At 35.9% G+C, this 23,615-nt stretch overlaps 1 protein-coding gene across 25 annotated transcripts in view; it reads left to right on the top strand.

Annotated features, from left to right (window-relative positions):
- The window catches only part of CDH19 (cadherin 19), a 122,659-nt gene that overhangs the window by 26,462 nt on the left and 72,582 nt on the right, over positions 1-23,615 (top strand). For 6 of the 25 annotated variants that reach the window (XM_042797887.1, XM_033010664.2, XM_033010660.2 and 3 more), the window contains 2 exons: positions 2,670-7,533; positions 9,895-9,948. The exons of 4 other annotated variants lie outside the window; for them this stretch is intronic. The gene's annotated coding sequence lies outside the window, so the exon portion shown is untranslated. Of the gene's footprint in view, positions 1-2,669; positions 8,011-9,894; positions 9,949-13,386; positions 13,475-23,615 lie in introns of those variants that run through there. 15 more of the 25 variants (XM_033010678.2, XM_033010671.2, XM_033010669.2 and 12 more) reach the window with 11 other exon arrangements.

The following is a 23,615-nucleotide window of genomic DNA, read 5'->3' as shown; positions in this document are numbered from 1 at the left end:
CCTGTTTGCAGGAAGTAGGAAGAATTGGGTTGTATTTATGTGTGGGAGAAGAATATTAACACTAAAGCTTAAAAATGGCTAAATAGGCAAAAATGTTTAATATCAGTAACTGACTTAATATTCCAAATAGTCTGAAGAGGCTACACTCTCATCTCTAAGTAAAATGTGCATTAGTATTTACTGGAATACAGAATAAAAGGCAATTACATTAACCACAGATATTAAAATGCCAGACAGGAGAAAGGGAGGCATGCTATGTATTCTGCAGCATGCCTCCTTGGAACTGTTAATGCTTCGTGCTGTAACAGGCTGAAAATGAAGTGCAAACTCATCAATGTAATTATTTCTTCTCTTTCTTTTGTGGTGGTTGTGCTGAAGGATGGACATATTTAACTTCATCACTGATTATATTTGTTGTTTTATGAATCTGTAAAACAAGTGTAGCAAATCTATTGCTATGCTGAGTCATTGTGAGCCCCATTTCCTTCTCTCAAATTTGTAGCTCTGCCATATGAAAAACAGAAAACCCACTTTCCCTGCTGGTGGATTGAATTGCTCTAATTTGTTCTGGTAAAGGTGCCAGATGTCATGGTATAAAAGGAAGCCCAACCCGGCAAAAAAGGTTGCCATTCTGACCTTCTATTGAATTCTAGAGCTCTTGCCCTTTTTTGTCTTCTGAACAAACCCAGCACTCACAAGCATGCTGAATGCAGTGGAAAAAGCAGCTTGACTCTTGTGAAAGAAGTTACAAGCAGAGCTGAGATGGCCGCTTGCCACTTTCCCTGTCAGGGTGACATCTGTCACCATTTGCTGAGCTGCTTTTTGGGAGAGGGATTTGAACCTTCACCCCAGCAGGGCTGGCCCTCTCCCATGTCCCTGCACCTTTGTCACTGCTTCTTTTTTTTTCCAGAAAGTTTTTACTTTTCTTTCAGTTATTAGAGTCTATCTTTTAGGAGAGATGAAAGCTATATCTTATGGGGCTTTTATTTCTTCAGCATGATCCTGACACCATTTATTTTCCCATACAATGAGCATTTAGTTTATTATATTTGTCACTCTATTTGACTTGGTAAAATGGTTTTACATCTGTAAAAAAGCCCAGCAGAGTAAATCAAAGTGAAAACTGACAGATGCCTGCTTGCGTTGATAATACTCCACTTTCATGATAAAGGCAGTGAACTTCTACATGATTCATGCATCTTAGTCTTTAAACCATATTTCTGGTTGACTCATATTTGCCGTGTTCAAGATAATCTGTGTGAAATTCTGTTTTTCTATTTGCAGGGTGAAGTAACAAAGCTTGGCAATACTGATTTTGGCTGCAAATAAGTGTGCATATGTGTATATACATGAGTGTGTATTTATGTGTGTCTATACATTTCCAAGGTCTTCACACTTACTTTATTTCCATAATTCTTATTTATATAAGCCTAAACATGGCTCTGACATAAAACTAAATGCTGAGCAGGATATAGTTATATATCTCACCAGCAGAGAAATGGTCTTTAAAAGAAAAATAAGAGAAAAGATACAAAACCTTTGCCTGCTTGGTGAGGGTGTAAGTACCTTGGCAACCTAGTGAGAGTATAGATTTTGATCTGTCCTCTTAACTGGCTCAGATGTACTATTCAGCATCCTCCGGGGCAGAGACATGCTGCCTGGCAAGAGGGCATAATCTCCCAGTGCTACATGAGGTTGCCTGTATACAGTGAGTGCAGAAAAAGAAGGAATAACCACTAGAGAGAAGAGAAAGTGACAGTCAAAGATATAACATGTAAATCACCCATAAGTACATTTTAGAACCAGATTATAGCCCTTGCTCACACTAATTCTTATTTGCTCAATTAGAGAAGTCCAACAAGCATGTACAGTTTTTTATTATTATATTCAGCAATCTGTATTACATGGATGGGTATTTTGTTCAATATAAAGTGTTCAAGTAGGAAGTTTTTTTTAATGCTGAAATAAAATATTCTTGTGCATCATCTTCAGGAGAGTGAAAAGCAAGACAGACATTAGCGACTAAAATTAAAGTGGTTTGAAGATATAAAGGATTAAAAAATTTTAACATTAGAACCTGTCTTGGACATTAAAATATGGTTTAGCAGTGACCACTGAGTTCTGATCTACCCTATGAGATTTCCCACAGGTAAACATGGGAGGTGAAAATTCTCCACTATGGAAGATATGTGGAGTTTATTTTATGTCTTTATATCTATATTTATTTCTTTATGTCTATCTTCATATCTTTAATCTTTATGTCTATAACATTTAATCTTTTTAACACATTTTATTTTCTCTGTATACTTCATTAATCTATACCACTCATTTTGGAGTTGCTTTCAATTTACACAGAAGCAGCAATTAGATATTCAGATCTTGAGTTGTTCCTTAGTTGCTGTTCTGATTTTAAAATGTAATGCAGGTAAAAATTATGTTAATTACAGGGCTTCTAGTTTGGATCAAAACAACAACATATAGATTAGACAATGAAGAAATGTGATACAAAGCTTGTTATTCACTCATCTCCCTGAAAATACTGGAGTTCAAACAAAAAACACAGTCTACTGAAACCCAGAATAAAACAGTTTGGCTATTTCATCTTGTATCTGATATGATCTTTAGTTAATTAGCAAAGCATGTTTCCTTTTTTTTTTTTTTTTTTGCAGAGTATTACTGTGCATTGCTGAGCTATTTCTTTGACTTCTGTGTTAGAGACATGTAAGTGCTGAACTCAATTAGTCTTTCATCAGAATCACTCTTATTTTTACAATTCAGAAAGTGTGGTAGGCTGTACATAAATGTGAAATACAGTTTTTAGTATGAGAACAAAGCTTCATGAAATTGCACATACACACACACTAAAAATAAAATAAAATAAAAAATAAAAATAAAAAAAAAAAAAAACAAACAAAAAAAAACCAAACAAACAAAAAAAAACAACTCTGCAAATATGGCACCTGCTGGGCCAATAGTCCTTCTCCAAGGATTCATGGTGTCTGCAGACAGATTTCTATTCAATTGTCTTCCTTTTATCTCCCCTTCATTCTTTTCTAATTATCATCAGTCCACCTCTTCTTTTTATTCTCTACAGCACTAACTGACACCCATCAACAGCAAGTTGAGGTCACTAAGGCAAGTGCCTGTGTCCTGCTAGAACTGATCATTGATCTGTGAGTATGACACCCATATGACAGAGCAAGGTCACTCAACTTTTTTCCCTCAATTTTTCAGTTTTATACAGGTAGCTACCACTTCAAGGTTCTTCTTCACAGCCTGTCACGTTGTTTCTTATTATACTGCCGCATGAAAAATAGGGAGTACTTCAACCTTTATGAGATATTATCTCCTAAGTATTGCTCTGCTAACAGTTCAGAAACACACTCTTCACTACAAAATGTCACTGAGGTACCTTATTTTAAAAATACGATTTTGTCTAGTAACAAGTGCTACTATGGGAAAAAAACTGCAAAGAAAGAAAGAAGCCAACTCATTAGGAATAACCTATTAAATCTTAATGAAAATATGTTCTAAAGGAGTCATATATCTGCAAGGATGACATAAATAATAATCCAATGTGAAACAAAAATTCACTCAAATACCTATGATAGCAACTTTTGTTGATGTAAAGCACTTTAGGATATTGCATAAGTGCCACTAAGCTATGCATCTTTGAGTAAAAAAAGCATTTGGAAGTTGTTCAAGGTCTTTTATTTAAAATGGATAAATCTGCATATTAAAAATAAGTTTTATACTCTGGCATCAGCACGCCACTCTCTAATATTTAATGTAAAAATACATGTATTTACGTGAATATGTAAAACAAACTACCCATCTTGTTCTTTTGATTGATTGACTTGACATATTTATTTAATTCTATAGAGGAGTGAATGGCACATTCATTGACACATTCCTAAAGATGTAATTTCTATCTATCTGACCAGGGTCTGAAGCAGCCTCAGGAGTGTTTTTAAATTAATACTAATTCAGAAGTGAAATACCTTCTCTGAAGGGAGAAAAACGATTGTTCTATTTCACTGATTTTCAAAAACAAAGATTGAATGGAAACATAAAAGTTGAGGTCAGCCCTTGATAGACTGTCTTCATGATCTAGAAAGGACAGAAAACATTATGGTTTTACACATCTTATAATCAACTTACAACAGGGCCAGAGTTTCAAATGAGATTCAACTGCTGTAGACACTAGTGCAAATCAGCATCACTGTCCTTACTAGATTTGATGATAGGCTATCTGATGTTGATGAGAATTTAAAAAGGAACAAGAACAGGAATGAGAAAAAACACATTCTGAGGTCAGTGACATAAGAAGGTTTAAAAGATTTCAGAGAAGTATAGAGATTTTTTTTTAAAAAAAGGGTGCTTCTTTCCACATTTCATTCAATGGGTTTAAAAACTACTGAAGACTGAAAATGTCTTCATCCATGCAGTATAAATCAATCTCTAATTGATGGATAATAGAAGGATTGGCTAAGGACAATTATTACATTGTTGAAAACTGACTTATGAAACAAATTGTTCTGGCAAACTTCTGATATTAAAAGGCATGATGTTAAGATGACTTCATAACCCAGAACCATGGAATCAGGAAATAAAACCAGAATGGACTTTAAGGCATCATGAGATTATTCCTTTATCCAAAGGCAGAGTCAGCTGAACTTAAAACACTGCTGACAGATATTTGCACAGTCTGGTCTAAAAGCCAGATGTTATTACACAACTCTCCTCCTGCATCTAGACCTCCATCACCCTCAACCTTTTCCTTGCTACATCACATTGTAAACTCCTACATAAATCACCCCTATCTCAATGCCTATTATTTTATAACCAGGACATAACACCTATTTTTCACTGTTAGATTTTTTTCCCCTGATGATTATCTGCATGCTTTCTTGCTTAGAATGACATTCATTACTTTTTTGTCCTACTTATGATGATCATGGTTAATGCTTTACCGTTTCCTTCATTTTTTTTCTCTTTCTTACTCCTATTTTCTTAGTAGATTTCAGTATATCATAAAAAAAGCAATATACTTTAATATACTGCCCTACCATGATTAAGCTGTTCTTTTTTAGACACCACAATAACTGGGTAGGTCTTTCAAAATATTCTGCATGATGAGCTTTTTCTCAGTTCTGTGGAACAATTCTCCTACCCATAAGATGACCTTATTGCCCAAGTGGTTCAACAACATTCAGATGTAATGTTCTTTATCTATCTCTATCCATTTGCTTGAAATGTTATCCTCATTGTGATATTTTAATTTCCTTTAAAACAGCTTGCTTATTCTATACATTCTAGAGTCTCAATCCAATATTTGCTCTCAATCACCTTTTGCCACACTGCCAAATTCTATCCAAATCATTGTACTGCTTATCCCTAGGATTGTGTGAATGACCAAACTTAATACTGATATTATTTAGTTGTGTGAAGCTCCCAGTACAGAGAAATGCATCTTTTCTTTGTATGTAAAATTGTTAAACTGTAACCAAAGCAAAGTAACAGAAATAAACAGGATATGATAAACTACAGATAGAAAGGTTCAGGCCTCCGAATGTGTGCAGTTATAAGAAAGCAAATATAGCTAAGTGTCCAGGTTTCTCAGCCTTTCCTTTAGAGAAAAAGTTATAGGTGGAAAAAAAAAAAAAAGAAAACATAGATACCTATAGCACATAGGAACAGTATGTACACATAAAGACCTTCCTATGTCTGTTTCTGGGGCATATCATGAGCAGTTTAGTTTCTGATAGTACTGTCTCCAGATGATGATATATCCAGGAATGTCAGCACAGATTTATAATTTGCCATATTTCTCTCTAAATTTGTCAATCTGTTTCAGTATCACTGTGGATGTACTGCACACCTTCCATCCCCACAACAGCGCTTGCATTCCCTGCCAAAGACACAAGCACTTTAACGCAACAGCAATGACCACTGTAGCTGACTGACAAAGCTTACAAAATTATTACAAATGATGTGGACATTTCTACTTAAGAGAAATTATGGGTTTGCAAAATCTGAAATGCTTTGAAGAAAGATATCGATGTTTATTGTCATTGGAAGATTACTAAAGGCCAGAGCCTACATTTCCTCTCCAAAGAGGCTTCCTCTATCATTTGCTGAGTTTCAGACTAAGGACCCTTCGGATCATAATTTGCAGTCTGAAGATAGGGCATATTGGGCATATTTTACTTCTATTGATGTAAGTCCTGTCTTCTCCTGTCCTTCTTTGAAATATCAGTGTATCACCATTTCCTACAGTGTATAAAACAGAACTAGAAAAAGAATGGGAAAAAGAAGTCAGAAATATATGAAGACACAGAGAAGCTACTCGGTAGACAATAAAAAAGAGCATTCTAGCAACCTTGGAAAGTGTTATAGTAAATGACATGTGAAATAATAATCAGAAATTACTGTGTGTATGATAAGCATCAGGAAGGAAAATAAGAGATAAAACCCCCATCCTAGAACCGTACTTATGTCAGAAACCAGATAAATAATAATAGAAAAATATTCATTGAGGTCTAAGGAACTGGTAAGAGTGGTAAGGTATTAGATGCATGCTTGGCTAGATTGCCTTAGAAGTAATTAAAAATACCTTAGCAAGAAAAAAACTTCATACAACTACATCAAAGAATAGGAATAATATTTTGGATTGCACATACATGTCTATTCACTAATAAGAGATGATATGGTAACTACTAGCACACGTAGCTTTTGTACCATGTTAAACAGAACTATTAATTGTTTTGGGATGTTGGTTCTAAAGTCACTATTCACAGCAGTAATACAACTAATCACAACACCTCATCAGTTTTTCCTCTGTAAGCACAAAATAAAATTGCTAAAGCCTGAAGTTAATTATTTATCTCAGGTGATGGTGATAGTGGTAGCATCAACAGTTACAGGAAAGGAAATAAAACCTTCTATTGTCTTAATCATTTTGTGGCTAAACACACAGCAATGCGTCCTGCTGCCTTGTGCCACTCCCCCCTGGACCTGGGGAATTAAAACTGTCACACCAGTGCCAGTGGATTGCGGGAGAGACCTGCCCCTTCCCCGCCTCCCTCTGCGCTTTCCCCCGTCCCGTCCCGTCCCGTCCCGTCCCGTCCCGTCCCGTCCCGTCCCGTCCCGTCCCGTCCCGTCCCGTCCCGTCCCGTCCCGTCCCGCGGGGCCGTGGCAGTGCTCTGCTCCGACGTCCACCTGCACGCCAATCTCATCTTGCAGGAGGAGCAACCCGGGAGGCAGGCAGACCCCCCCCTGGAGCAGCAGGAGGAGGGACCAGAAGACATCCCCTCACCTTGAGGAGTCAAGAGCTTGCTGATGGATGCCTCTCTGTTGATTTGGAAGCAGGGAGCCACGCAGGAACATATGGGGCAGGAAGGATTAACTTTTTCTTTTTATCCAACAGTCCTGCTTTAGTTCCTTTAGTTCTGTGTTGGCAATTTAAGAGACTTTCAATTATCCTCATCAGAGTGTTCACCGGTGCAGCTTCAATGAGTAAAATAACTGGGTGTAAGTGTGTTTTTTTTCTGATGGATGTTGTGGTTAAGAGGACATGACAGTGAGCTGCAAGAGTCATTATCTACCAATTTTGCTGGTTTATTTTAGTAAGCAATTTATAGGTTTTCCAGAATGTCTTTTACATTTTCCGCTCATTAATTGAGTCCCATTTATATTATTTCTTTTGCATTAAAAGATGTATTGCACTATTTAAAGTCTTAATTTAGCCCATATGTCAAAACTATATCTAGATGAGCCACTTACAGCACTTTTGTATGAATCGCAGCATGTAAGTCTTTTACCTCCTGTCTTTTTTATCCTCGCAGATTCAGTTTCTTTATTAGAAGGTAGGAAAGGAACAAAAAAAGTATAAGTATAATAAACAGCAATATTAAAACACAAATTTGGGACTACCATGTCAAGTTCAAGCTGCAGAAGATATTTTAAAAGCCTAGAAAAAATGGTGCAAAACCTTGCACAAAGTTGCAAGTAAGTGATGCTCTCCCATGTAAACTGGGAAAACTCCAATGCCTTTATTCTAATTTACATGGATATGTTTTGGGTTTTTTCCAAACAGTAACCTATAGTTTTCAAAGTTGTAATTCCAGGCCTTTTATTTGTCTGTTTTCCTAATCTGTGTGCTTAAAATATTGCTGCTCTCATTAACAAAAAGAAGGTGCATACCTTCTTATGATAATGTCTTCTTTGTAAACCAGTGGTAGGGGGGAAAAAAAAAAAAAAAAACAGCAGAAGGAGGGAGGATCAAGGCAGACCATTATCAGAACTTCTTTCTCAAAGTTCATCCAGTCTTTCAGCTTCTGACAATTCTTAAGTATAGGAAAAAAGGTTAAAAAATGAACAAAACAACAACACACACCCCACACACACACCCCCCACACCCCCCACCCACTATCAGCCCTTGAATCTACCCACAAGTTACTGAAACTAGGACACATTCTATGTAGAATATTTTTTGTTTTGTTTTGTTTTGTTTTGTTTTCTGGAAGCTCTTCTGGAGGTTTTGTTTGTGTATTTGTTTTCTGGCAAGTAATTTCTTCCAGTTTCATATATTAACTACCTATGCTACGACCTAGATGCTTACTGGTTTAAATTCTCATATCTTTCCTTTAATGTCTTTGTTGAATGGCCCATTGATTCCAAAACAGTATATTTACAACAGGCTGTCTTTCTTTTCATTGGTTGGCAAGCAGCAGGCAATGACATTTCCCATTGGGAGTAGTACCTTTGCACTGTTCAAATGTGCGTGTAACTTAGATGCTGATATTGATGTTCTCAATAATGATGTTTGTCATCTGCTTCATTGCAGATGTGAGAAGCTCTTTCCCACTTAGCACTATATAATTGGGTGTCACTCTCACAGTTATTTATGCTTCTTTTTTTATCCAGAGACTTTGGTGAACTCTATTCTCCTTTCTCTTTCTATGAGCAAAGCATAACTTTTTTAGATTATTTAAGTCATGTGCTATATTTTTAAGATCTCAATTAATATTAATCAAGGCAGTTTTTTGCCCTTAAAACTGTGAGTATTTTCAACATAATTTTCCTTTTGCTCCCACAATATTTTGTGCTAATATATTGATTATCATAAGATACGATATTGCCAGTGGTTACAATAATGATCTTTAACATCTGTTCTTTGCAAATACCAACTGTTTCTTAATTTGGTGCCGTATTTAAAAATAATTACCCATTTTCAGCCTTCCAATTTAATAACAAGTTATATTTCTTATCAATATATTTACTAGGTAGGTGATTTTTTTTTTCTTTTATTGCGTAGATTTTTCTTTTATATTGCGTAGATTACTGTTTCTCTCACCCTGGATAACTCTGATGGAGTGAATTGCTGTCCTTATTATCTGCTCCCATTGACAACATTCCTTCAAGCCTGTCAAAAAAGAAACAAAAAATTACAACAGATTACCATGTTAATCTGAGCAGGAATTTGGATGTACTAGAATTTGGAGATATTTATACTGCATATCTAATGGTGTTGCTCTTTCCTAGTACCTGCTCTTCCACACACAACAGAGTATTCCTTTTTACATTTTTTTTTAAATATTTAAAATTTTTCTTTAGCTGTACTTTGGAAAACTACATTTTCACCTTTCATTATAAAGAAATTTTTAGTATAATACAAGGCACCTTTATGATACTTTCTTTATATTGGTCTTGGAAATCTCTCCAACCTGGACTGCTAGTGTACCTGCTCCAAAAATTAGAAGTAAAACAATTCTCAACCCAAATCTTGAATGTTATGGATCAGATAGTAAATTCTGAGTTTTCACTTTTTGCATATTAGAACTTTGCTGGAGTTTTTTATTCAGATCCTGAATTTCTCTCTGTTTCTTCAAGAAGAGCATCTTAACCAGTCCTTGTGCCCAAGCAGAGTTCCTCAGCCACCCCACAGTGAGTATCATGACACATACTTTAAACTTAATCATTTTGTGTAAAGACATCAGTTGTTCAGGCCAATATGCAGTATTAACACCTTTTGATAAACCTGAGCTCTCCTTCAGATCTATGCTACTCCATAGGAAATATTTTTTTTTTCTTTCTTTGTCTTCAAGATAAGGTTGGAAAAACCTGAAACCATCTAAAGATTTGATCAGGCTCTTGATATGGATAGTTCAGAAAAAGAAGTGGGAATCATGTTATTCCACAATCATTTACTGTAGCTTTTTTATAACTTCTTGGACCAGGTTAACATTACCAACTGTTGAAGACTGGCTCCTATTCTAGCTAGACATTGGCCTCATCCAGTGCTGTGATTCCAACACTTCTGCAATGGCTTCCATACTGATACTGGATCTATTGCAGGTTTCAGCTGAACATAACTTAAGTAACCTTGAAAGTCATGGACATAAACATTCTCAGAGGAACCCATAATCATGCACAAATATCTTTAATGATGGTTGTAAGTGGTTATCTGTGTTAATTTTATTACAGTTTAGACAAAGAGGGATGGAAATTACATTGTTATGAATAACATAGCTTGTAAGTCTGTATAAGTGACCAGTATAGTAGAAATGCAGTCAAATACAGCCAAAATGCAGGATTGAAGGATTTATGAAATAAAACCAAGTGGTAAAGATGTAATATGAAGGAGTGTGTTGGTTTGTGGCAATGAATTGGCCTTAGAAGTGAAAAGGTCAGAAAGTCAAATAAAACTAAAAATGAAATGTCTTATAATTGACCTCTAGAGAATTAATATTATTCCTTGTAATAAGGAATGTTAATTTTATTACACACAGATTAAGTTTTGAACAGCTCAACATTCCCTTTCTATATTTTTTAATTTAAGAATGACTGTAAAATTTTAGGTTGAAAAAATTACTAAGCTTTAATATGTAAATTTTGTGTTATGTGACATTAAAACCAGAACATAAGAAAGTGCTACTATTATGTTTGATGAATCTTAGAATATTGTGAATACTTTGTTCTGCTTTTGTTGGAGATAGCCTTTTTGATATAGTCCTACTGGTATATAGTATTTTACACATCCACTGTAGCTGGTTAGTCAGATAAATTAATTGATAAAAATTAATCTATGATACTTGTATCAGAGATTCTTTGGACATTTAGGGGTAAAACTTTCAGTGGAAATATTATTATTAGACTACAAGCTGAATTTATTTACTGTGTTAAAGAAGAAATATTTGAATGTTAATGTTTGAACCACAACAAAGTTTTATGAACCAGGCGAAAATAACAATTTTTACTTAAATCGATCGACATGATACATTGCTTGCATCCCATTCTTTGGAGAACTTACTTTATTGCTTATAATAATCAGAATAAAGTTTACTAAATTTATGAAGCTTACTTTTTTTTTCCAATAATTACACTTGCAGAGTATATGCTTTGACCTAGAAAGAGGTTGCAAAACTGAAGCTATTAATATCTTCTTAGATTTTTCTCTTGAATATCTTAGCTGAAATGAGAAGGTAACATTCTCTTTTTGATTTACTATCTATATTGTGTACGTCTGTGTGTATATTAAATCATTTTTTGTTTTGTTCTGAATACTGAACAAAGTCATGTAATTTTTTTTTTTTCCTTGAAAATCTCAAAAACTTCATGCTATAGGGCCAACATTAACTAATCTGATGCACAAAGAATCTCAAATTCTGAAACACTGTGGTACAGGAATACTTGTGCTACCAGTTTGGTGCATCCAAGTTGTAAAGTGGGTTGCTTGAATTCCTCTGAATTAATTACTTCCAAATTTTGTAATGAACAAAGGGCAACACCTATTGTCTTCAAAATCAAGAATCTGTTGCTCTAGTTAAAGTCTCAAGAGTCTAATGAAATAATAATAATTATTAGCCCAATTACCATCTTAATAAGTTGTAGATCAAAATATATACAATTAAAATTAATATGGTCAAATTGCCTAGCATTTTTCCATTTTCTTTGGTGAAGTGTTCAACCCCTCTAGTGCCCTGATGGGTACTGAGGTCAATAGCTTCAGTGTGGGTTGAAGGAAATTATACACTGAAACTTCAGCATCCTTAGCCCTGTACTGAAATGAGCTACATGTTGATATGGATAGCATCTTCTTCCTCACTGCCCAAGGCAAATATTTTTACCTTTGTAGTACATTGCTCTTTCTTCTTTGGTCTGGAGGACCACATCACATCCAAATGCACTATATATGGTGTGCTTCATATGTTTACCCAGGTTATTGGGTTTTCTGATGAGGAGCGGTATCTCATCTCTGGTACCATCCTATGTCCATAATTTTAAGGACACAGCTCTTACCCTAGGCCTCCCTTCTTTTATGCAGCATTTCACTCCAGGGTCATAGATAATTTGTTATACACCAAAAAGCTGCTGAATATGAGTATCAAGCTACCAAAATGTATATACCTATGCACACAAACACATATGCATGTGTGTATATAGTTACACAATTTTACAAAGCTAAACAAAGATAAAATCAGATAATTATTAATCTGATCATTGGATAATTGACTTTATGGTTAAACAACCTAAAAAATATCTTCAGAGATGAATGCAGACAAAGCCTGGTAATTCTTAGATCATGTGTTTTTTTTCTCAACACAAAGCTTGTAGCTTGTTACAAGCAATGGTATCATGTTACTGAGCTAGAAGACTATGCTTGCTTTCTTGAAAGAGATGGTCCTAAGAAGACTCTTGAAGTCGATTTATAGGATGACAGACTGACTGATTAATGTTTCTCAAGTCAGCCAATAGGTCATTATTAATAGAACCGATTAACTGATTGTCTCGGTAGACTCCAGCATAGTAGATATTTTTTCAATTAATATAGATCCATGTGGGGGACTGTGCAGAAATTATTCTCTCTGTGTCAGGCCTGAAGCATATTTATAAGACAGAATTTACAATGGCTTTTGTCATTTGATTTTGTTTTCTATAACATCGTTTAAACTAATGAGCTGTGAATCAAAATTAGTACTTTATAACAAATACAATCCAGCCTGATAGTAGCAAAGATCTGAAGCAATTTTTGGATTTAAGAATTTACTTCACTAAGAAACTATGATTCCATGGAGATGATAAAATGGAGATATCAATGCTGGAAGAAACTGTTGTTGTTTAACTACCCCAGCCACCTACTAAGCACCACACAGTGGCTCTCTCACTCTGCACCCCCCCACACTCCCCCAGTTGTTATGGAAGAAAGAATCAGAAGGATAAGAATGAGAAAACACGAGTAGAGATAAAAACAGTTTAATAGGTAAAGCAAAAGCCACACACACATGCAATTAAAGCAAAACAAGGATTTCATTCACTGCTTCCCATCCGCAGGCAGGGGCTCAGCCACCCCCAGGACAGCCGCGCTCCATCACATGTAACAGTGACTTGGGAAGACAAACGCCATCACTCCAAACATCCCCTCCTTCCTTCTTCTTCCCCCAGCTTTTATCACTGAGAATGACATCATAAGGTATGGATATCCCCTTGGTCAGTTGGGGTCAGCTGTCCTGGCATTGTCCCCACCCAACCTCTTGTGCACCCCCGGACTCCTCGCTGGAGGGGCAAGGTGAAGGGCAGAAAAGACCTTGGCTCTGTGCAAGCACTGATTGGCAAGAACTAAAACATCTCTGTGTTATCAACACTGTTTCCAGCACAAAAACAAAACATAGCCTCATACTAGATAATATGAAGAAAAATAACTCTACCCCAGTCAAAATCAGCACAGAAACCATGTTAACAAGTTCATATAATGTAGTGCACAATCGTATAGTTATGGTTACACTGTTTATTAAATTTAGCTCTGGTATTCCTCTTCATACCAGTTTCATTGATCTTCCATACTTCAAACAGGCAACCTCTGTCACTAGAGAGCCCTCCACAGCCTACAGGGGCCTGGCACACCAGGACTTGTTTAGCTTTCTAACACATACAGCATTCATCACTGAGATTAAGATGAGGGATAAGATAAAGAGCTATACTTATCATTCCTCCAAAATCTGTCATTTTATTGCGAAGTAGATCAATTTTATGAGGTTACATACAATCACATAAGCTCATAAAATAAACCCTGCCTTTTGGTACCTTTGGTACATTGGTACCTGTGAAAGAATCTACATCTATATCACCTCTGGATCTTAGTTTCTAGACTTACTAACTCAGGTTTCCACTATCTCATGCATCTTTGCATAGTTTTGCGGTGCAAACATTCAGATTTCAAATCTGCAATTGGATACAGGCATGGCATTTCTGTGGAAGAGAAAGAAATATTTAACCTTTACAGCTTATAAAATATTCACATATAAAAAAACAAGACACAGAGAAAAGTTTTGCATAATGGTCAAATGTACTATTTTGGGGCTGCAATTTAAGCATTATTTCAATTTGTCATATAGGAATTAAAACAACAGTAACACCAATAAATTACAGTACTATACTAATGAAAATTATGCCAGAATTTTATCCTAAGTGAGCACTGAAAAATGTTTCATTTTTTTCCCTGTGAAATAAAGATCAAACATTTTAATTAATTTAATAGAAATAATAATATGAATGCTACTTTTACGTTCTCTAAGAGGCAGTCAAATTTGAGACTGGGATATAATAAATGTTACCAATGATCTTAAAAACTCTGGGCAATTTGAGTAAATAATACTGTATTTGTTTTGCACTTCAGGAGACAAAGTATTTGGCCAAGGTCAAAAACAGAAAGTAAAGCTTCAGTGTTTTGTACCAAGCAACAGAATTCAAGTGCCTCTGTTGCGTCCTTGCTAGAAGTGGCTTTCTGAATCCCTAAACCCTTTCTAAAGAGTAGGGGCATTCAGTGGCAATGCTAGTTCCTTCTCCTATCAGCCTCCTTCCCTGTGTGAAACTCCACAACCTTGTTGTTTGCACGGGAGGTGGGATGGCTCCTGAAGGCAGTAGCCCAAGCGCTGTGTGAGTTCTTCTCCATCTGGCTGCAGATGAGCTGGCCGGCACCCAAGGCAGGGCTGACCTTGCTCCTGGGCTGCCCACATCTTCATCTGTCTGGGACCTTGCCGTGCTTCTTATAGGTTGCTCTCCCCTTTCTCCTGACTGCCAGAAAAACTGGTCCTCCAACTGGCCTGTGTCCAAACTGATCAAGTCACAGTTTCTCCATCAGGTTTATTCTTGGAAGATGACTTGAATGTTCTTAATTTAGGATAGTCAATCTCTCCCTACCCTGTCTCCCCAGCCTACTTATTGCATCTACAACATATTTAATTTTGGCTAGATTTCTGCATAATTGTGGAGATGAGATCTGGCTGTTTCTCTATTTCTCTGTCTCAATTTTGCTTTCTTTTTTTTTTTTTTTTTTTTTTTTTTTTTTTCCCCCTCTGTCCTTTGCTTCTTTTCTGTTCTCTGGTAGCTGGCAGAAAATTTCCTAAATACTGTGAAATTGTCACTTACGAGATAGCTTCTTCATCTTTACACAGCTTTCCTGTTTATTTTCTCCTGTTTTGTAAAAACAATCTCTGTGCCCCCCCCTCCAAAAAATAGGAAAGGTTAAAATCATTATTTTATCTTTTTACTGTACTTTCATTGTCCTTTTCATACACCACTATCAACTACACACATATATCCTTTCCTCTCTGGTGAGTAAAGACCATTAACAGCACACATTCATAAAAATTAATTCCATATGAACATCTTATATCCTTGGTTCCAAATTATAAAATGCATAAACAGATGATGGTTTTAAAAGGAAGAGCCTCCATGAATATTTTTAGTTTATTATAAAATATCTCAGTGTAACTAGTCTGATTTTTCTCCCCAGATCTTATCACACAAGGTCGTGTTCATTGGTTGACTGTGCCTCTGAGTCTTAGACATCAATGTGTTTCCATGCTGTTACTCATGTAGCATTCATGTCAGGGTCTTCAGCTAGTCTAATTGCTGTAGACTACACAGTAGTCAATGAAGCTAGATAAGTTTACATCTGCCTATCCTGCTCACAGATCAAAGAGGAGCATTTTACAAGCAGCAGTTACTCTGTACTATCTATGTGACCTGTCTGACATTTAAAGATAGGATAGACTTATGTTATACCAGATATAAGTCTGTGTTATACAGTTGTGTGCTAACTCTTTAATAACAAGTATGGTAGCTTTTTCTCAAAAAAAAAAACCCAACAAAAAAACAAACAAAAAAACCCCAAACAAACAAACAAACAACCCCCAAATCACAGAGAAATATATAACGTTTTATACTGCTTATGAACAATTCAGGATTTTGATGTTTAGCTCACATAAACTGATCTGCTGGTTGTTTTAGGGATTTCCATTGATTTCAGTGTAACTTCAAACTTTTTCTTAGACAGAACATGCTCTTAATATTTACAGTTGTACACAGATATTAAATAGGAGAATCTTGCTGTGGATATTAAGGTGAAAAGTATAGAAAAATAAATCATAATATAAGCTTGATTTCAGATATTTTACAGAAGGTAGAGTGATTTTTTTCAGCTAAAGTTATTAATTTGGCCCTCATTTTGGGAGGGTAAAATGCTTTAAACTCAGATATTTTTTTTTGCTTTTTAAAAATAATTATTTTATTTAACTAAACCAGAAATCCTTTCAGTCTGTGATAGGTATTATGTAGTGCAAAAAAACACATGCCCTCTAGGTAAAAACAAAATGAAACAAGTTAGGATTAGTGTCATTATGACAGCTGTAGATAAAATTCTGTGCCCAGAATGCAGCTGTAAACTCTGTATCAAGTTCTCTTGTGTCAACAGTCACGTCACTGAAACTTAATAAAAAACACAATTTGTAAAAAAAAAAATAAACTTTTTCCCCTACAACTTTTTTTCCCTCTGAATTAGAACAACAAGTAAAAAGAGGGGGGAATTCCTTAAAAAAAAAAAAAATGTGGGGGAAAGGAGGTTGTCATGGTTTGAGCCTGGTCAGCAGCCAACCACCACGCAGCCACTCTCTCTCCCTTCTCTTCCATCAGTAAGAAGGGACAGAGAACCATGTTTCGGGTTCGAGATTTTGAGATAAGACTGGGATGGGGAAAAAATCACCCTATATGGTCACAAGCAATAGGCAGACTTGTTAGGGGAAATAAAAAAGAACATACATTTATTACAGACACTAACAACACATAACAGAGTAGGACAGTAAGAAGCATTGCCAAATCTTGAGTACACCTTCCCCCCACCCCTCCCTTCTTCCCGGGCTCAGCTCTGCTCCCGATATCTCTACCTCCTCCACCCAGCAGTGCAGGGGCAGGGAATGGGGGGTGCAGTCAGTGTTTCTGCTTCTTCTATCTTCTGTGGGGGGAGCTTCTGGAACTTGTTTCCCCTGATCCATCATGGTCTCCCTCTCACAGGTGACAGTCCTCCACAAACTTTCTCCGACATGAGTCCCTCCCACAGGCTGCAGCATTTCCTTACACTTCTCTGTTGTGGGTCACTATCTTTCTTCAACTGGAGTCCCTCCCATTGGCTGCAACCCCTTCCCAAGCTGCTCCAGCGTGGGACACCCCCGCATGCTGCAATCCTCCCAGCACTGAATTACAACAGTGGGGTCTACCTTTTCCCTCAAGACCTCAATCTTTTTTGGGCACAGCACCTTGATCACCCAGGTGAAAAACACAGGCCATAAGTCAGTGTCTGCTCCACCACAGATCTTCATGGGTGGCAGGGAGGGCCGCCCTGCCATCTCACCACAGGATACAGGGGGGGTCTCTGCTCCGGCACACCTCCCCCCTCCTTTCTTCCTTTATTCCTCCACTGACCTTGATGTTCATGCAGCTGCAGCAACTCCTCCTCACAAGCCCAACTCCTCCTTCACCACATCCCTTCTTAAATACGTTATCGCAGAGGTGCAGCTGATTGGCTTCAGTTTTGGTGCAGAGTGGGAGCTGACTTGGAGCTGGGGGAGCTTTGAGAAGCTTCTCACAGGGGGCCACCCCTATAGCCCCCTCCCCTGCTACCAAAAAATCCCACCAGACAGTCAAACCCAAGACAGAGGGGAATTGGTGTGAAACAAAGTGAGGTTCTACTAATTGCATTTTTGCTGGTTTAAGTGTAACTAAATAGCCCAATTTTTTAATTCTAGAAAAACAGAAAGCTCAAATATTTGCCTTATTATTTTCCCCTATAATCTACCTAGAAATAAATAAAATGTAGAGATGAAGGGTGGTTCATGGAGCACAGAGTGAGGGCATCTTGTCCTATGTGATCTTCTTAGCATCCATTAACAAAAAGAAAAAGATTTTACTTTCTGTTTTCCTCTCCCTCTTGACAGGATTGATGTGCTTTGAATCTTTTCCTTAACCAGCATCTCATCTCCAAGGCTTTTTACTTTTCACAACTGTCTTCCAAGATATCATTTGGGTTTCGTGGGTGGAACATGAGGTGAAATGTTGACATTATGAAATTCTTCAGACAGGAATCTTTCATTTTATTTTATTTTGTTCTATTTAATTTCATTCATTTTTGGAATGGAAATGTCATGGGGATTAATTACAAGAAATAAAAATCCAAAACATGTTGACATTTCTCAAATTGGAATATTTAATTTAGTTTTGTTGAACTAATCCAACAGGGTTATTTTTCTGCCACTGAAATTTGTGCATAAATGTCTTTTCCAAATTAGACTGACCTGGCCATGTGATCTCCATACCTGTTCTCATACTAACCTCTACACTAGTTTTTATACTGAAATGAAAAATACTGGGCTGATCAGTCACAGCTGTAGACTTAGTCTTCATGAACTTGCATTTAATATTTCTAATATTTCTTCTACCTTCATGCTTCGTTTTTTTCTACATGTTAGTGGGCATACTAATACTTACTTTGCTACCTACCGTAGAGGTAGAGTAGCCTTCTAACATTTTTAGCAGACCGATCATATATGTGAAAAAAAGTATGAGGGTTACATGGCTAACCAAATAGAAAGAGATATTTGCTTTAATATCCTTCAGCATGTTTTATAATAGTTCATGACTGAATTTTGACTTGCACTGTATATTACCTATATCTTATAGCAGCTGCTGTCCTCTCTGCAGGAGACAGGTGGGAGAATACGTACTAATTACTTACAGAAATCACCTGAATTCAGGCTCTTCTGGGGTTGTAATCATCAGCATGAGACCTTCGGCTAAAGACAGAAATGAAACTCCACCCCCAGTTTCTTTCAATCTATATCTAAACCATGTGTATCTGTAAGAGAATAAAGGAGCTCCTTTCCTTCAGGGGATCATCTTGAAGATTTTCCTGTTCTGAATTTGCTCTTATAGATTGTATTTTGTGATTGGAATATAAACAAGAAAAGATAATAAGATAACTGTGTATTATTTTCCAAATGCAATGTATTCTATCATAACAATATTCACTGAGAAAAGAAAAAGAAAGGGGAGAGGAAAGCAAAGGAGAAAGGAATCATCCTCGGAAAGGTTTGTTTACAGTGTGATATTCAGAATCTTTTAATTAAGAAGGTTACGCACCATTTCCACAGACTTTTCACACATACTACTAAGCACACACTTATCTTAAGTAATTATACTTTGTTGCAATTCATTACACTTCTTTCCTCTCTGGAAAAAAAAAAAAAAAAAAAAAAAAAAAGAAAAAGGAAGAAAGGAAAATAAAGAAGGATTTCATACCATAAAAAGCACAGAATCATGTAGGGAAAATGCAAAAACACATAAATTGATCATTACATTTTGAAACAAATAAGACACAAAGAGATTTTGAAATTGATTCCATATAATTCCATGAAAAAGAGTCTCATTGGTATCGTAGATTAATCCATGAATTTTGATATTTACACTGCCTCATGTGTAGCTTCTAACTTCTGCTCCAGAAGATGTGATTTATAGCATATTTTAGTAGGAACTGATTTTTAGTTGCAGTGGAATTATTAAAGAGGAAGCGGAAGGAAAAAAAAAAAGAGAAATACATTTATTCAACAAAATCCTTTCATTTGGTGTAGTATATTTATTCTATATAGTGACAAGATATTGCTCAGGAATGCAAAAAAACTATTGCACTTTGGCCTATGCATCCCTCCAAGGCCCACTTCTTTGTCTCTTGGTTCCATTTGGCTCCTCCTGTAGGTGTGCATCCCTTAAGCGGTAATAGGTAAGATTTTCTTTGGGAATAGTGGCATATCTGTATCCCCATAAAAAGTCCATCTATAAATAGCAATGATCCCAACAATAAAAAAGGTACAACACAAATGCCCCAAATGTAGTACTGAGTCCTCAGAGATGAAGATATTATGAATTCTCCAACTGCTCTTGTTCATACCCCATTGCTGCTCTTTTCACAGCACATTCTCCACCTTTTAGCGGTGTTGTGCTGGCTAATTACATTGTCTGGAATAATTCTGCTTAACTTGATTCAAATTCCAAATGCCTGTTCCAAACAAAGGAGCCGTGATTTGAGTATAGGTGATTTGGGACAATTACTCCCCTTGAAACCTCGGGTTCTGTCCCTCTCCCTCCCTGTCCCTCACTGAGTAAATTCAGCTTACTCTGATATCAGAACAATATTTGAATATCCTACCTTATTTTCTCCTTGATATATTTGCAAAGTTTATAAGCTTTTATTTGAAAGTTGGGAATAGCATATGTAAAACAAACATAATCAGAGAATAAAATTTCACTCTTCCCATATTTCATTACAATGATCTAGAAAAGTGTGAAAAGATCATAAATTGCATGGTATTCAGAACTCAAATATGGAGATGAATATCTCCTCTTCCCCCCAATTTTAGTTTACAGAAACAATGTATTCCTATGCAAAACCAAGGATGGGACTTACGAGATAAGCCTTTACATATATTCTTTTACATAGCAGCTTGCTGTAAAACTGAGTGGACGTGTGACTAACTTCATTTAACTTTTTCCAAAATATAAAGCTTTTAAAAATGTTTTCTTTTTTAAAATAATCACATTTATTTGTAGATAAAAACATGTCTTCTTATTCTCTGCAAACAAATATATATGCAATTTATTAATTTGCTTTTCACCTTCTAGAGACAAATATCTTCAAAGAAAAAAATCTAGTTTTCTATTGGGTATAAAGTCTTTTTCTTCTTCCCTATGTTTTATGAGAGAAATCCCCCCAAGATTTTTCAAGAAACCCTTGTGTCCTTACCAAAGGATCTGTCTATATTTTGAACTCCCCTCATATTCAAAAGTGATTAAGGGAAGAACTGTTTACCTGTAATTCCACTGAATGAGAGTGAAATCTACTGAGATAAGCCTAATTAGACAAGTCTAAAAAATGAGGATATAATATCATTCATCTCCTTGAATGAGACCTGGCCCTTTTAATTATTTATTTATTTATTTATTTATTTTTTTTTTAAACACTGTTCTTGGTTCTGTTTAAAAATAAACAGTACTCCTAGGGTTTCCCATCTTTATTTTTTGTTTCTTCTAAATGGAATAGATTTTACTTTAAAAATGATAATTAACTCTACTTAGGACTGCCTTTCTTCGAGTCATTACAGCACATGCATATATATCCACAAAATATGATTGGTCATTATATTTGAACAGAAATTTAACTTTAAAATAATAAGTATCACATTACAATTGAATGATCAGCAACCAAGTTTTAAATTGTATAGACATTTTAATTCCAATTTTATTATCATGTTCTTGACCTCAAGCAAACATCTAATTGAGCTATAGCTTTTGGATTAATAAAATTCCTATTTTTAATCACAATAGACGTAACGAAAAGGGAAAAGACGGCAAACTGTTTAACTGGAATTCTGAAGTGTCTCTTTCAGTCCCCAGTATCTATATGACAATTCAACTATTTAGGTAAAATCAAGTTTTCTTAACTCTTCCAAACCTCCAGCAAGGTTTTGATCAGTTGATGAGCAGAGCTACTCGTGTTCCCTCAGAACTGAGTTGCCCATTCATGTTGGTTGTGCTACTAATTCTGCTTTCAGCAAGCAACAGATCTTCCCTGTGAAGCAAGATGATGTTAAGCTTTTAACATACCCTGGAGGGAAGCTGTGACAACAGTCAAGGTGCCTAGACAGAGAAGTAGAGACTGTTTATCACATGAGAACACTGTACAGGGAATAAGTATGTGTTTTCTTCTCAGCTGAAAAATGTTTTCTCATAGTTTTGTGAATTTTCCTTCTTATTTAATTTCTTTTTTTTTTAAGGTGTAAACTACACAGATAATTTTTTTCTCTTTTCCTTATTGCTGAATAGTATCTGTACCTTGCCAAAATTCCCTTCTATTCTGGCCAGTTCATCTCATCAGTTCTTCAACCAAACTTTTCCAAGAAACTTCAGTTTTTATTTGCTTCCTACTGCTCATTTCTGTTCCCTTCACGTGGCACATCTTTCTCAGATTACATTCTGTGACAAGATTCAGCATTCTCAGTAAATGAACATATCTTGTTTGCCAACTGTCAACAATGGTTTTACCTGTTTTGTACACTTCTATCTAGTTAATTCTGACCTGGTGAATGAAACATCACATCTTCTGTATTGCTAGAAAGGCAGTGAGAAGCAGTATTGGTAAATAAGCTGTTTTTCCAGGTGGTAAATGATAACATATCACAGAATTCCAATTACAATTTTTCAGTTTCTGCAGATCTTAAAACAGCATCCTTCTCTTCCCATTTTTTTTATTTTGCATTCACTATACCTCACAGCAGAGAGCTGATGTCAGACCATGAACCAAAAGTAGGATGCAACTATTTTTACGAAATAGCAGATCTCTCCAAACATTCCTGATTCTTAAAAATACAAGCAAACCAACAAGCATGATAAAAAGTGCAGATTTGAAAATGTGATCTTAGTTTATGTTGATTCCCTCACTCAAATCTAACATCGAGTTTTAAATAAAGTAATCAAGTTTTGCCTAACACAGGCAAAAATGTTTGAGGCAAAAGCACCAGAAAGAAATCTTTGTCAGCTTGATTTTGATATCTAATTTCATAAATAATTAAACAACCATTACTAAGAACACAGTGTTATCAAAGAACCATAAGCTTTATAATATTCTCATGTTTGCTCTGATTTTAGAAAAAAATATTAGCCAATATAACTACTTAAATATGAAATTGTGTATAATTTGAAAAATTCAGTGTTCATTTCCAGTCTGATACAGAAATTATATTACTTACACTGAAGTATTTAGGACAGGATAATTGTCAAGAAGTTACCAGGCTATCATCCTCAAAAGACTGAGAAGTAACTCTGAATAATCTCACAAAAATCCACCTGCTCAAATAGTGTACACAATACTTTTCTGTAGAGTATAAAGCTTTCTGATTGTGTCAAGATGGGCATAACGGATGGACAGTTTCCCTGTGTTACTTCATGCCTATTCATTTAAAGTTTTAAGGCCTGAGATATGAGGGAATTTTGTATTTATTTGGAACCAGTGGATTTGCCCCTGACATCCAGATATAAATACAGTAAACAGTGATTCAGTGTTAGCCAAGCTACCAGAGCTCAAATATGCATCAATCGGAACTGTTCCCTTTGCAGACCATGTTCTGCTCTGCTGTTGTTTTCTGACCTGGCAACACTATGTAGTTATGTTTTCTTATAGTATTATGTGTGCTGAAGAATGACATTTGCCATATTTTGTATTCTGGCCATGA

This window comes from Tyto alba, unplaced genomic scaffold (genome assembly GCF_018691265.1).
Source record: "Tyto alba isolate M040663 unplaced genomic scaffold, T.alba_DEE_v4.0 Super-Scaffold_27, whole genome shotgun sequence".
NCBI classification, from domain to species: Eukaryota; Metazoa; Chordata; class Aves; order Strigiformes; family Tytonidae; genus Tyto; species Tyto alba.
The sequence above is the reverse complement of the archived record's forward strand: the minus strand, read 5'-3'. Positions and strand labels throughout refer to the sequence as shown.